The 13,310-nt window shown below is 39.3% G+C and overlaps 1 protein-coding gene across 5 annotated transcripts in view; it reads left to right on the top strand.

Annotated features, from left to right (window-relative positions):
- LOC101434656 (zinc finger protein 596-like) overlaps positions 1-13,310 on the top strand; it is a 112,487-nt gene that overhangs the window by 64,239 nt on the left and 34,938 nt on the right. The window lies entirely within an intron of this gene.

A 13,310-nucleotide genomic window follows, 5' to 3' on the forward strand; every position in this document is an offset into this window, starting at 1 on the left:
GGGGAGTGTGGGGCATATGGCTCACTTCTGGTCCTCCCAGGGGCAGAAGCCCAATCTCAGGCCACTGCACAAACTCCCTTGCACAGCCTCCAGCTGGGGCATGGTGGCACATCCCTGTGGGGATTCTAGGTGGTGGCTGAGCAACCCAGGCAGCAGTTGGGCTCTGGGGGAAGAGTGAGGACTGGGGTGGGGTGGGGAGGGGACAGTTGCTGGCAGTGGAGATGCTTGGCCTCAGGCAGCATGCAGTTCTGGGTGTGCAATGATCTTTCCCTTGGTCCCAGGGGGAAGGGAGAGAGGGGAAGGTAGGGGAGGGGAGGTTGGTGATAGGGATCTGCTACTGCATGTGGGCCTGTGCTGCCACTGTTGTTCTGTTCTTTTAATAATGGCCATACTGTATTTTGGGAGATGAGTTTTGATATGCATTTCCCTAATAGCTAGTGATATTAATTTTTTTTCACATGTCTTTTGGCCACTTCAGGAAAATTTTTGTTCATTTATTTTGCTCATTTTTTAAATGGGGTTGCTTGTCATTTTCTTGATAAGTTGTGTGATCTCTTTACATATCATGGAGATAAATCCCTCTTCAGGTATAGTGCTTCACAAGATTTTTTTATCATTGTATATATACATTGCCTTTTGACTTTCTTAACAAAGTTTTTTGAAGAACAGAAGTTTTTAATTTTGAGACAGCCCCATTTAACTATTTTTTCTTTTGTTACTTGTGCTTTGAGTATAAGGTCCAAGAAACCTTCACTAACCACAAGTTCTTGAAGATGATTCTGTACATTTTCTTCTAGGAGTTTTATAGTTCTAGTTTTTATGGTTAGGTCCTTGATCCATTTTGTTTTAATGTTTGTATAAGGTGTGAGATAAGGGTCCTCTTTATTTATTTAGATATGGATATTCAATTTTCCCAGCACTATTTGAGATTAGGCTATTAAGGTCTATTTGAGTGTGTTTAACAGCCTTGTCAAAAATCACTTGACCATAGATTTATGGATCTATTTATGAACTCTTGATTTGATTCCATTGGTCAGTCTATCTGTCTTTATGCCAGTACCATGCTGTTTCTACCACTGTAAGCTAGATAATATGCTTTAAAGCCTGGAAGGAAGAGTCCTCCAGCTTCATTTTTAAAAAAATAATTTTGGCTATTTGGGGACCTTTATACTTGCACATAAATTTGTTAATTGGCTTCTCCATTTCTACCAAGAAGGATATCAGAATTGTTGTTAGGATTGAATTAAATCAGTAAATCAGTTCAGATCCAATTGACCTCATAAAGATATTTAGACTTCCAAACCATGAGCACAGAATATCCTTCTATTTAGATCATCTTTGGTTTCTCTTAGCAATGATTTATAGTTTCTAAATACGGTCCTTTATGTCCTTGGTTAAATTTATTCAGAAATATTTGATTCTTTTAGTCAATATTGTAAATCAAATTTTTTTCTGGCTCGCTCTTCAGACTGCTCATTTAAAGTGTATAGAAAGCTATTGATTTCTGCATATAAACCTTGTATCCTGCCACTTTCCTGAAATTCTCTATACATTCTAATAGTTTTGTGGTGGGTTTTGGGGTATTTTCTAATAAGTTCACATTAACAGTGGATAAAGTTTTATTTCTTATTTCATATTTGGGTGCCATTTACTTCATTTTCTTGCCTAATTGCTCTAGCTAGAACTTTTAGCACCATATTAAATAACTGGAGAGTGGGCATCCTTGTGGAAAAGCTTTCAGTCTTTCACCATTGAGTACAATGTTTCCTGTGGGTTTTTCATATATACACTTTACCATATTGAAAAGTTTCCTTTTATTTCTACATTTTGGAGTGATTTTTTTTTATTTATCAAGAATAGGTGTTATATTTTGTCAATTTTATTGATGCATATTAATAAAACATCAGTTGACCCAAAGTATACAATCCATGGTATTCTTTTTTGCATTCATCACTCCAGTCACTCCCAGAGCATTTTCATTATTCCAGTAATAATAATAATACAAAAAAAAACCTAACCAAGCAAACAAACTAAACCAATCACCTCTCAATCTCTCTATGCTTACCCTGATATACATAGCTGCTATTGTTTTCTTCTCTCCAATTTATTAGTATTTATATTTTGTAAAAGCAGTCATATATACAATTTCACCCATTCATATTTTACATGAGGTTTCACTATGTTATACAGTCCTGTTTTATAGCTTTTCTTCTAGTAATACAAATGTTCTTAGGCCTTATCTTTCTTTTCTTGTTTTGGATTTTTATTATCTTTTTTAAAGATACATGGAGCACACAAAATCTTACATTAAAAAAATATTAGAGATGCCCATATACCACACTTCCCACATCACCCACTCCTCCTACACTGACAACTTCTTTCATTAGTGTGGTATTCATTGCGTTTCATGAGTACATTTTGTAACATTGCTACACAGCATAGATTATAGCTTACATTATAGTTTACACTCTCCCAGTCCATTCAGTGGGTTATGGCAGGATTTATAAAGTCCTGCATCTGTCCCTGCAATATCATTGAGGACAACTCCAAGTCCCAAAAATGCCCCAATATCACACCTTTTTTCCCTCCCCCTGCCTTCAATAACTCCCTTGGCCACTGTCTCCACATCAATAATATAATTTCTTCCATTGCTAGAGTCTCATTAATTCTATATTACAATACCAGTAAGTCTACTCTAATCCATATTTTATTTTTCCATCCTGAGGACCCTGGGATGGTGATGTCCACTCCACCTGCAAATTGAGAGGGGACTTTGATCCCACATGGCTGATGGATGGAATTCTCCTTCTTGCAGCTATAGACTCTCAGTTTCCTGGTGTGGTGATTGACCATCCTCACCTCCCTGTTACGTGACTTGGGTAAATTCAACAAACTGAAGAGGAAGTGTTGCAACCCTGCTGAAGCTTAGGGCACAGCTAGCACAGAGAGAGTCCAGAGATTCATTTCCTGAGCATACACCAACTCTAGTTCCAACAATAGGTTCAGTAAAAGTGACAGAAGAGGCATGCAAAGAGAGGTAACATCTAAGTCCAACTCCATCACAGTGGGGAGCACAAATTCCAAATTAGGGCCCATTGGGAAGGCATTGAAATCCAGAGTGATCTGCCATGACCAAAGGCCCTGTGTGTCTCTGTAAGCCTCAGGCACACCACTACCTTGAGATGTATGTATTTTGGCTTTATCTGAGATCCTGCTGAGATATGCTCAAGCATGTCCCTCTGATGAACTTCCAACTCAATTTGAAGTCTCTTAGCCATATACACTTATTTGTCTTTACCATCTCCCGCTTTTATTCAAAGTCTATTTCTAGTAGCCTCACCAGGTGGTGCTTGGCAGTAATTGCTTAGTGTCAGGGATGCTCATCCTCAGGAGACATGTTCCACACTGAGGGGAAGGCAATGCATTTACATGATGAGCTTGTCCTAGAGAGGTGCCACATTTGAGCAACATGGAGGTTTTCAAGAGGTAATACTTAGGCACCCTGCAGGTCTAGGCCTATTTGAAATTTCAAGCACACAGGCTCATAAGGATAGTAATCAATATCAAGGGCCCATCATTGGATCATCCTTCTTCACTGGACTTTGCGCTTGCACTTGGGGGACTGTTGTTGTTCCATTGGGGATTGAAACAGTTTTCCAGAATGGGAACACAGAACTCTCTCAGTTGTCATATGAAACTCCACCCACTATGTCAATAACCATTGATCTTCCAAATATAATATACCTTATATGCATGCCCTGGAGAACTCCCTCCCACCCATGCTTCCCCATCAATGACACCCACATCAGATCTCCTCCCCTGCCATAGTTGCTCAAATCTGATCCTAAAGTTCTTAAAAAATGAACTCTAATATATTGTAAAATTCAATTAATAGGAAAAGAAAATAGTAATAATAGGTTTGAAAGATTAGAAATAGAATGCATAATAATTTAGGAAAGCTAAAATAAGTTAAAAATAAGTTGGGATATTAAAAAAGGGAAAATATCATTAAATTTTTTTTTACATTTTGCCTTTCATTAGTGTAATAGGTGTTGCCCTGTATGTATAGTAGCAAGGCAATATCTTACATTTCTTCCTTAAGTGTCTGTGTCCTTTTTTTTGTCTTCTAAAATGTTTTCGGTCACAGGAAAGTCACATATAGATTATAAGGAACTCCCATATACCCTACATCAAACCCTTTTTCCTCTTCCCCAGCAATGATCTTTTTACATGTGTATGTTATATTTGCTGCAACTGATATACAGATATTGAAACATAGCTGCTAACCATGGTTCCATTATGATTTACATTACAGTTTACATTTTAGACTATATACTTGTATAAATTTTTCATTATATTTAAGATGGTCTGTATCCTTTGTTACTGGATCATGCAGAACAAATTAATTGCTCCCCAGTTACCACCTCTTCCAACAATTCTATTCCTCTCTCTTCTCCCCTGTGGGCCCAAAGTGAAGGGGTGAAAGATGGTAGCTCATTGTAGTTTTGATTTGCATTTCCCTAATAGCTAGTGAGAATCTTTTCATGCGCTTTTTAGCATTTGTATTTTTTCTTTGGAGAAGCATCTGTTCAAATCACTTGCCCATTTTTTAAATGGGTTGTTTATCTTTTTATGTTTGAGATATAGGATTTCTTTTTATATGCTTTATATTAGGCTTCCATATGGATTTACTGTCTTGGCTCTTATATTTAGATCTTTATACATCTTGAGTTCATTTCTGTATAATATGTGAGATGGTAATACTCTCTCATTCTTTTGCATATGAATATCCAGTTCTCCAAGCACCATTGTCGAGGAGGCCATTATTTCCCATTTGAGTGTGCTTGATGGCCTTGTTGAATATCAGATAACTTTATATGTGAGGATTTTTATCAGAACTCTCAGTTACGTTCCATTGGTCATTATGATCATGGGATTTTTTTTCTTTTGATCTGTTTATGGGTATATTACATTGATTTTCTTATGTTGAACCATCCTTGCATAACAAGGAATGAAACCCACTTGGTCATGGTGTATAATTCATTTGATGTGCTATTGAATATGATTTGAAACTACTTTGTTGAGGATTTTAGCATCGATGTTCAATGGAGAGATTGGTCTGTAATTTTCTTTCTTTTGGTATCCCTGTTTGTCTTTGCTTGGTAATGCTGGCATCATAGAATAAGTTAGGCAGTGATCCTTGTATTTTGATTTTTTGGTATAGTTTAAGGAAGATTTGCGTTAGTTCTTTCTGGAATGTTTGGGAGAACTCACCTGTGAAGCCATCTGGCCCATGGCTCTTCTTATTTAAGAAGTTTTTAATGACTTATTCTATCCATTACTTGTGATTGGTTTGTAGAGATCATCAATTTCATCTTTCTAAATTGTAGGCTGCTTATGTGTTTCTAGGAATTTGTCCATTTCCTCTAAATGGTTCTTCTTGTTGTCATATAGTTTTTCAAAATATCCTCTTATGGTAGTCTTAATTTCTGTTAGGTCAGTGGTATTATCCCCTTTCTTATTTTGTACACCTGCATCTTCTATCTTGTTTGTCTAGCTAAGGGTTTGTCAATTTTATTGATCTTCTCAAAGTACTAGCTCCTTGCAACGGCAAGAACCAGGAAGGAAGGAGGGCCCAACAGTGGGCTCGTGATACTAATGGTTACACTTTTGAGCCTATACACCTGCAATAAGAACAAGGCCTAGAGTAGCATTGTGCCTGGGGGTTTCCTCCTGACAGCCTGCATGTTACTCAAATGTGGCCACTCTCACAGCCAAACTCAGCATGTAGATGCGATGCATTCCCCCCAGCGTGGGACATGACACCCGGGGATGAGCCTCCCTGGCACCGAGGGATCACTACCACATACCAGCTGAAGAAGCAACTAGAAAATGACCTTGAATTAAAGATTCAATGCGGAACAGCAGAATATACCTGTCTACATATAATGACATGACTTCGGGAAGCTGTTTGACCTAATGTAAGGGGGAAATGGAAAGGAGAAATGAGATTATAAGGCTGTGAGTCTCTAAAAAAGAGTCTGGAGGTTGTCAGAAGGAATACCCCTATGTACAACTGAACAGAGTCTAAGAGACAGATAAGGTAGATACAACCCCAGGTATTGGTTCTTTTGAGGGATAAAGAGACCCACGGGTTCTATGGTCATGGCAGAAGGGGTTCACTGCCATGACAGATAGCCCTTCTTTGGAGCTGGTGTTTCTGCGTGATGGAATTGGACTCAGATGGGATCTCTTTTCACAAGACTTGCATGCTACTTTATTGGAATTGTAGTCGGTGCTGGGTTTAAGATATATGTAGGGGATTTGAATCTCTGGACTGATAATATGACACCCAGGCCCAGAGCCTCAACAGACTTCAGCTCCTACACTTTGATTTATTGGACTTACTCCACTCAGCTAACATGGAGTTGAAGAAGGTCAACCACCACAACATGGAGCCTAGAGTGTCTACAACTGGAAGCGGGAGGAGTGCATCCAGTACCCATATGGAATCTAAGCCCTCACTTGACATAGATGTGCAATGGACACAACCAATCCAATGTCCACAGAGAAAATGTGGAATGGGTGTGGGAACGGTAGCCATGGTGGCTGCTGGGTGTGGGGAACGGGAGGAAGAGATGCGATGTGGAGGCGTTTTCGGGACGTGGAGTTGTCCTGGATAGTGCTTCACAGACAATTACGGGACATTATAGATCCCCCCAGGGCCCACTGGATGGAACGTGAGAGAGTCTGGGCTATGATGTGGACCATTGACTATGGGGTGCAGTGATGCTCAGAGATGTACTTACCAGGTGCAATGGATGTGTCATGATGATGGGAGAGAGTGTTGCTGTGGGGGGAGTGGGGGGCGGGGGCGGTGGGGTTGAATGGGACCTCATATTTTTCATAATGTAATTAAAAAATAAATAAAAAATAAAAGATTAAAAAAAAAAGTACTAGCTCTTTATTTTTTCTAGTGCTTTCTATTTTCTTATTTCACTTATTTCTGCTCTGCTCATATTGTGTTATTTCTTTCTTTCTTCTTCCTTTAGGGTTAGTTGGTTGGTTTTTTTTTTTTACCAGTTCCTCCAAATGTGCAGTTTGGTCTTCAATTTTAGCTCTTTCATCTCTTGATATAAGAATTTATGACTTTGAATTTCCCTCAGTACAGCTTTTCTGCACCTCATAAATTTTGATATATTTTCTTGTCATTTTCATTAGTTTCAAGGAAGTTACTGATATCTTTTTAGATTTCCTTCTTGACCCACTGTTTGTCTAAGAGTGTGTTACTAAGCTTCCACATCTTTGTGCCTATTCTGGTTCTCTGGTCCCTGCAGATTTCCAGCTTCATTCTACTGTGGTCAGAGAAATTATTTTGCATGATTTCAGTCTTTCTGAATTCACTGAGACTTTCTCTGTGGCCTAGCATGTGGTCTCTCTTGGAGAATGGCCTATGTGTACTCATGAAAAATGTATATCCTGTTGTATTTGGATGTAATGTCCTGCATATGTCTATTAGGTCCAGATAGTCTAATACATTGTTCAGAGTCCTTGTTTCTTTATTGATTCATTGTTGAAATGTTCTTTATAATGGAGATAATGTGTATTAAAACCTCCCATTGTAATTGTACAGGCATCTATTTTTCCATAATTTTTCCCAGGGTTTACCTCATGTATTTCAGGCACCCTGGTTAAGTCCATAAATGTATATCATTGTTCTTTCTTCTTGAATGATTACCTCTTTTACTAATATGTAGTATTCAGGAAGCAGACTTGGCCAAATGGATAGGGCGTCCGCCTACCACATGGGAGGTCCGTGGTTCAAACCCCTGGCCTTCTTGACCCATGTGGAGCTGGCCCATGTGCAGTGCTGATCTGCACAAGGAGTGCCCTGCCATGCATGGGTGTCCCCCACATAGGGGAGCCCCATGCACAAGAAGTGAGCCCCGTAAGGAGAGCTGCCCAGTGTGAAAGAAAGTGCAGCCTGCCCAAGCAAGTCCAGCATGCACTGGAGAGCTGACACAACATGATGATGCAACAAAAGGAGACACAGATTCCTGGTGCTGCTAAGGATAGGAGAGGTCACAGAAGAACTCACAGCAAATGGACAGAGAGAGCAGACAACTGCAGGGTGGGAAGGGGAGAGAAATAAATAAAAAATAAATCTTTAAAAATATATGTAGTATCCATCTTTGTCTTTCACAATAGTTTTGCATTTAAAGTCTAATTTGTCTTATATTAGTATAGCTATTCCTGCCCTTTTGGTTATTTTTAATTCCAGGTGTTCACTTTCAACCTTCTTGAATCCCTGTGTCAAAGGTGGATTTCTTGTAGACAGAATATAGATGGGTCATTTTACCTTATCCATTCTGACAATCCATGTCTCTTGACAGGTGATTTTAATCCACTAACATTCAGTGTCATTCCTCTCAAGGAATTACTTATATTAGGCAGATTTTCTTTGGATTTGTGTATGTCATATGTTGTTTTTCTCTATTTGGCGTTTTAGTTGTTCTTCCACTCTCCTCCAATTCTGTCTCTCTTGGTTTTTTCTTTCAATCTGCAGGACTCCCTTTAAGATTTCTTGAAGAGCAGGTTTCTTATTGGCATATTCTCTTAATTTCTGTTTTTTTGTGATTATTTTGAACTGTCTGTCATTTTTGAATGCCAGCTTTGCTGAATAGAGTATTCTTGGCTAGAAATTTTTTTCTTTCAGTACCTTGACTATGTCATACCACTGCCTTCTTGCCTCCATGGTTTCAGATGAGAAATCAGCAATCTTATTGAACTTCCCTTGCATGTAATGGTTTTCTTTTCTCTTGCTGCCTTCAGTATTTTCTCTTTGTCTCAGACATTGTATAATTTGATAAGCATGTCTTGGGGTAGGCCTGTTGGGATTTATACTGTGTGGGGTGTATTGCATTTCCTGGACATGTACATCCATCTTCCTCAATCAGTTTAGGAAGCATTCATCCATTATTTCCTCCAGTTACCTTTCTGTCCCCTCTCCCTCTTCTTCTCCTTCTGGAATGCCTATAATGTGTACATTATGTGTTTTATGTTGTCATTCAAATCCCTAACTCCTTGCTGGATTTTTTTAATCTTTTTCTTATTACCTTTATTTAAAGATATATAAATCACACAAAATGTTACCATAAAAATTATAAGAGGTTCCCCTATACACCACTGCCCTCAACCCACACTCCTCCCATATGGACAACTTCTTTCTTTAGTGTGGTACATCCAGTGCTTTTGATGAGTACATTTGGAGCACTGCTACACAGTGTGGATTATAATTTATGTTTTAGTTTATACTCTCTCCCAGTTCATTCAGTGTTTTATGGCAGGATATATAATGTACTGCATCTCTCCCTGCAATATCATTGAGGACATCTCCAAGTCCCAAAAATGCGCCAATCACATCTCTTTTCCCTCTCCCTGCCTTCAGCAACTCCCACAGCCACTGTCTCCACATCAATGATATAATTTCTTCCATTGCTAAAGTCACAATATTTCTATAGTAGAATACCAGTAAGTCCACTCTAACCCATATTTTATTCCTCCATTCTGATGACCCTGCAATTGCCATGTCCATGCCACCTCTAAATTGAGAATGGGCTTAGATCCCACATGGCTAATGGATGGAATTCTCCTGCTTGCAGCTGTAGACTCAGTTCCCTGGTGTAGTGGGTAGCCATCTTCACCTCCCTGTTACCTGACCTTGGTGTGGCAAATGAACTGCACAATATTCATTGCAACTCTGCTGAGGATCAGGGCCCAGCTGGCACATACACATTCCAAAGATTCAAATCTAGTGAGCATTGACCAACCCCAGCACCAACCACAGGTTCAGTAAAATTGATAGAAGAGGCATGCATAGGGACATCACATCTGATTCCAACTCCATCACACTTGTGGAGCAGAAATTCCAAAGTAGATTCCTCTGGCAAGGAACTGAACCCCAGAGCCATCTGTCATAACTGTAGGACTTGGGTGTCTCCATACCCCTCAGGAGCACCATTACCTGAGGTTGCAGCTACTCTGGCTATCTCTGAGATGCTGAGGGGTGCGAAAGCATAACCCCTCTGATGACCTCCTGACACATTTTAAAGTCTCTTACTCATATAAAACTTATTTTTCTTTACCATTTCTACCTTTTAGTCAGTCTTTTTCTAGATTCATCACCAGGTGCTGCTTTATAGTAATCCCTCTGTGCCACTGATGATCATTCACAGGAGTCATGTCCCATGCTAGGGGGGAGGCAATGCATTTCCATGTTGAGTTTGGCTTACAAGTTGGCCAGATTTCAGCAACATGGAAGTTCTCAGGAGGTAACTCTTAGGCACCTTGTAACTCTAGGCCTAGTAGACACCTCAAACATACATACTCAAGCATAGTCACTAGTATCAAGGGCCCATCATTGGACCATCCTTCTTCACTGGTCCTTGCCCTTGCATTTGGAGGTCGTTGCTGCTCCATATGGGAGTGCAACAGAGTTTCCCAGAATGGGAACTCAGTACTCCCTTAGTTGTCATGTAGAAATCCACCCCCTATGTCAATACCGAATAAACATCTGAACATACCTATATACCCTATGTATGCGCATACCCTGGAGAAATCCCTTCCACCCCTGTATCCTCCATCAATGACACCTCACATCAATGCTTCCCCACCAAAGTTGAACCCTCTGTGTTCCAAATCTTCAAAAATGAAGTCTAATATATTGCCAAATTAAATTAATAGGAAAATGAAATCGTAATGCTAGATTTAAAGATTAGAAATAGAATACGTACTGATTTGGAAAAACTAACAAAGTAACAAATAAATTGGGGTATTAAAAAATGAAAATATCAAACTTTTTTTGAAGTTTTGCCTTTCATCAGTGTAATAGTTATTGCTCTATATGTACAGTTGCAAAGCAATCTCTTCCTTGGTGTCTACATTTTTTTTTCAATTATGTCTTCAAAAAAGTTTCAGGACACAATAAAATCACATATAGATAAAAGGGAAATCCCACATATACAATATCAACCCTTTTCCCCTTTCCCTAGCAATGATCTTTTTACATGTGGATGCTACATTTGCTGCAACTGATGTACAGATATAGAACCATAGGTACTAACCGTGGTCCCATTATGGCTTAAATTATAGTTTACATTTTAGACTGTACACTTTCATAAAGTGTTGGTTACATTATGGTTTACATTGTAGACTATACAACTTTATAAATTTTTGGTGATATTTAACATGTCTGTATCCATCATTGCAGGATCATGCAGAACACATCCATTGCCCCCCACTTACCCACATTTCCAACTATTCTATTCCTCTCTCTCCCTCCCATCAGGGCCCACAGTGAAAACCAAGCTTCACTGCTTGAAGGACAGATTCATAGATACTTGCAACTGTTCTGAGGATATGACAAAGTGGTCTGTCCTCCCCCATTGGGTGCCACCCGTGCTCTCAAGAGACATATTCCCCTCTGTTGGAGAACATCAGGTCTCCCCAGGAGGGGGCATAACACCTTCCTGCTCATCGTATGCATACCCACCCATTGATAAAACACACTATGAAATGATGAGCCTTCACACACTTCCTAGAAGCCTGCCCCAGGTGTACCCTATGCCAGATGCCTGTCAAACACCTTAAACCAGTACCCCTTCTTTATTATATATTCCAGAGAGTTTTCTCAATGTTATAGTTTCAAACACGTACCTGACAATCTCCCATGTTCACTTGCTTCCTTTCAACCATCTCCCCAATTCCATTGACCATCTGACCCACCCTTCCAACCCAGACACCCCTAAAGCCTGCAATCCCTAACCCAATAGTATCCCTATGCCTGTACTTATCCTTTCAATACACAACTACTTACCTCCACTTTATCATAGATTTTGCCCATGTGCATGTTGGGTCACAACCTTTGTCTCATCCACTATTTCCTATAAGCCTATTTTCCAGTCTTTAGCTCTCTGAGAGAGTTTGAATTACTTAATTCGTATCAGAGAGGTCATGTAGTATTTGTCCATCATTGCCTGGCTTGCTTCACCCAACGTAATGTCCTCAAGATTCATCTATGTTATACCATGCTTTAGTTCTTTATTCTTACAGCTGAGTAGTATTCCATTGTATGTATATACCACATTTTGTTTATCCATTCATCTGTTGATGGGCATTTGGTTGATTCCAACTTTTAGCAATAGTGAATAATGCTACTATGAATATTGGTGTGCATATATAGGTTTATGTCCTTGTTTTCTGTTCTGGGTATATATCCAGAAGTGAAATTACTGGGTTATATGGCAAATCTATAGCTAGTTTTTTGAGGAACTGCAAAACTGTCCTCCAGAATGACTGGACCCTTCTGCATTACCACCAGCAGGGGATGAGTGTTCCCATTCCTCCACTTCTTTTCCAAAACTTGTCATCCTCTATTTCTTTAATGGCCATCAGGCTAATGGGTGTAAAATGTATCTTATTGTAGTTTTGATTTGCATTTCCCTAATAGCTAGTGATGTTGAGCATCTTTTTGTGTGCTTTTTAACAATTTGTATTTCTTCTTTGGAGAAGCATCTGCTCAAATCTCTTGCCCATTTAAAAAAAATGTATTTGTGTTTATTATAATTTTATTATTTTTATGTTTGTTATAGTATTTTTGAAGATACATAGATCACAAAAAATGTTACATTAAAAAATACAAGAGGTTCCCACATAACCCACATCCCATCCTACCCACTCCTCCCTGATCAAAAACCTCTTTCATCATGGTGGCACATTCATTGCATTTGGTGAATATATTTTGGAGCACTTCTGTACCACATGGATAATAGTTTATATTGTAGTTTACCCTTTCCCTCAGTAAATTCAGCAGGATATGGCAGTATATATAATGTCCAGCATCTGCCCTGCAATATCATTTAGGTCAACTCCTAATCCCAATAATGCCCCCACATCACATTTCTTCTTCCCTCTCCCTACCCTCAATAACTCCCATGGCTACTTTCTGCAGATCAATGCTACAGTTTCTTCCATTACTAATCACAACAGTTCTATAGTAGAATATCAGGATATCCACTCTAATCCTTATGTTATTCCTCCATCCTATGGACCCTGGGATGGTGATGTCCACTCTACCTCTGTATTGAAAGGGGGCTTAGATCCCACAGGGTTGATGGATGTTATTCTCCTGCTTGGAGTTGTAGACACCCTCAGTTCCCTTGTGTGGTGGTTGACCATCTTCACCTCCCTGTTAGCTTTTCTGGGTAAGTCCAATGAACCAGAGCAAAGGGGTTGCAGCTCTATTGAGGCTC

Source organism: Dasypus novemcinctus, chromosome 6, assembly GCF_030445035.2.
Source record: "Dasypus novemcinctus isolate mDasNov1 chromosome 6, mDasNov1.1.hap2, whole genome shotgun sequence".
NCBI classification, from domain to species: Eukaryota; Metazoa; Chordata; class Mammalia; order Cingulata; family Dasypodidae; genus Dasypus; species Dasypus novemcinctus.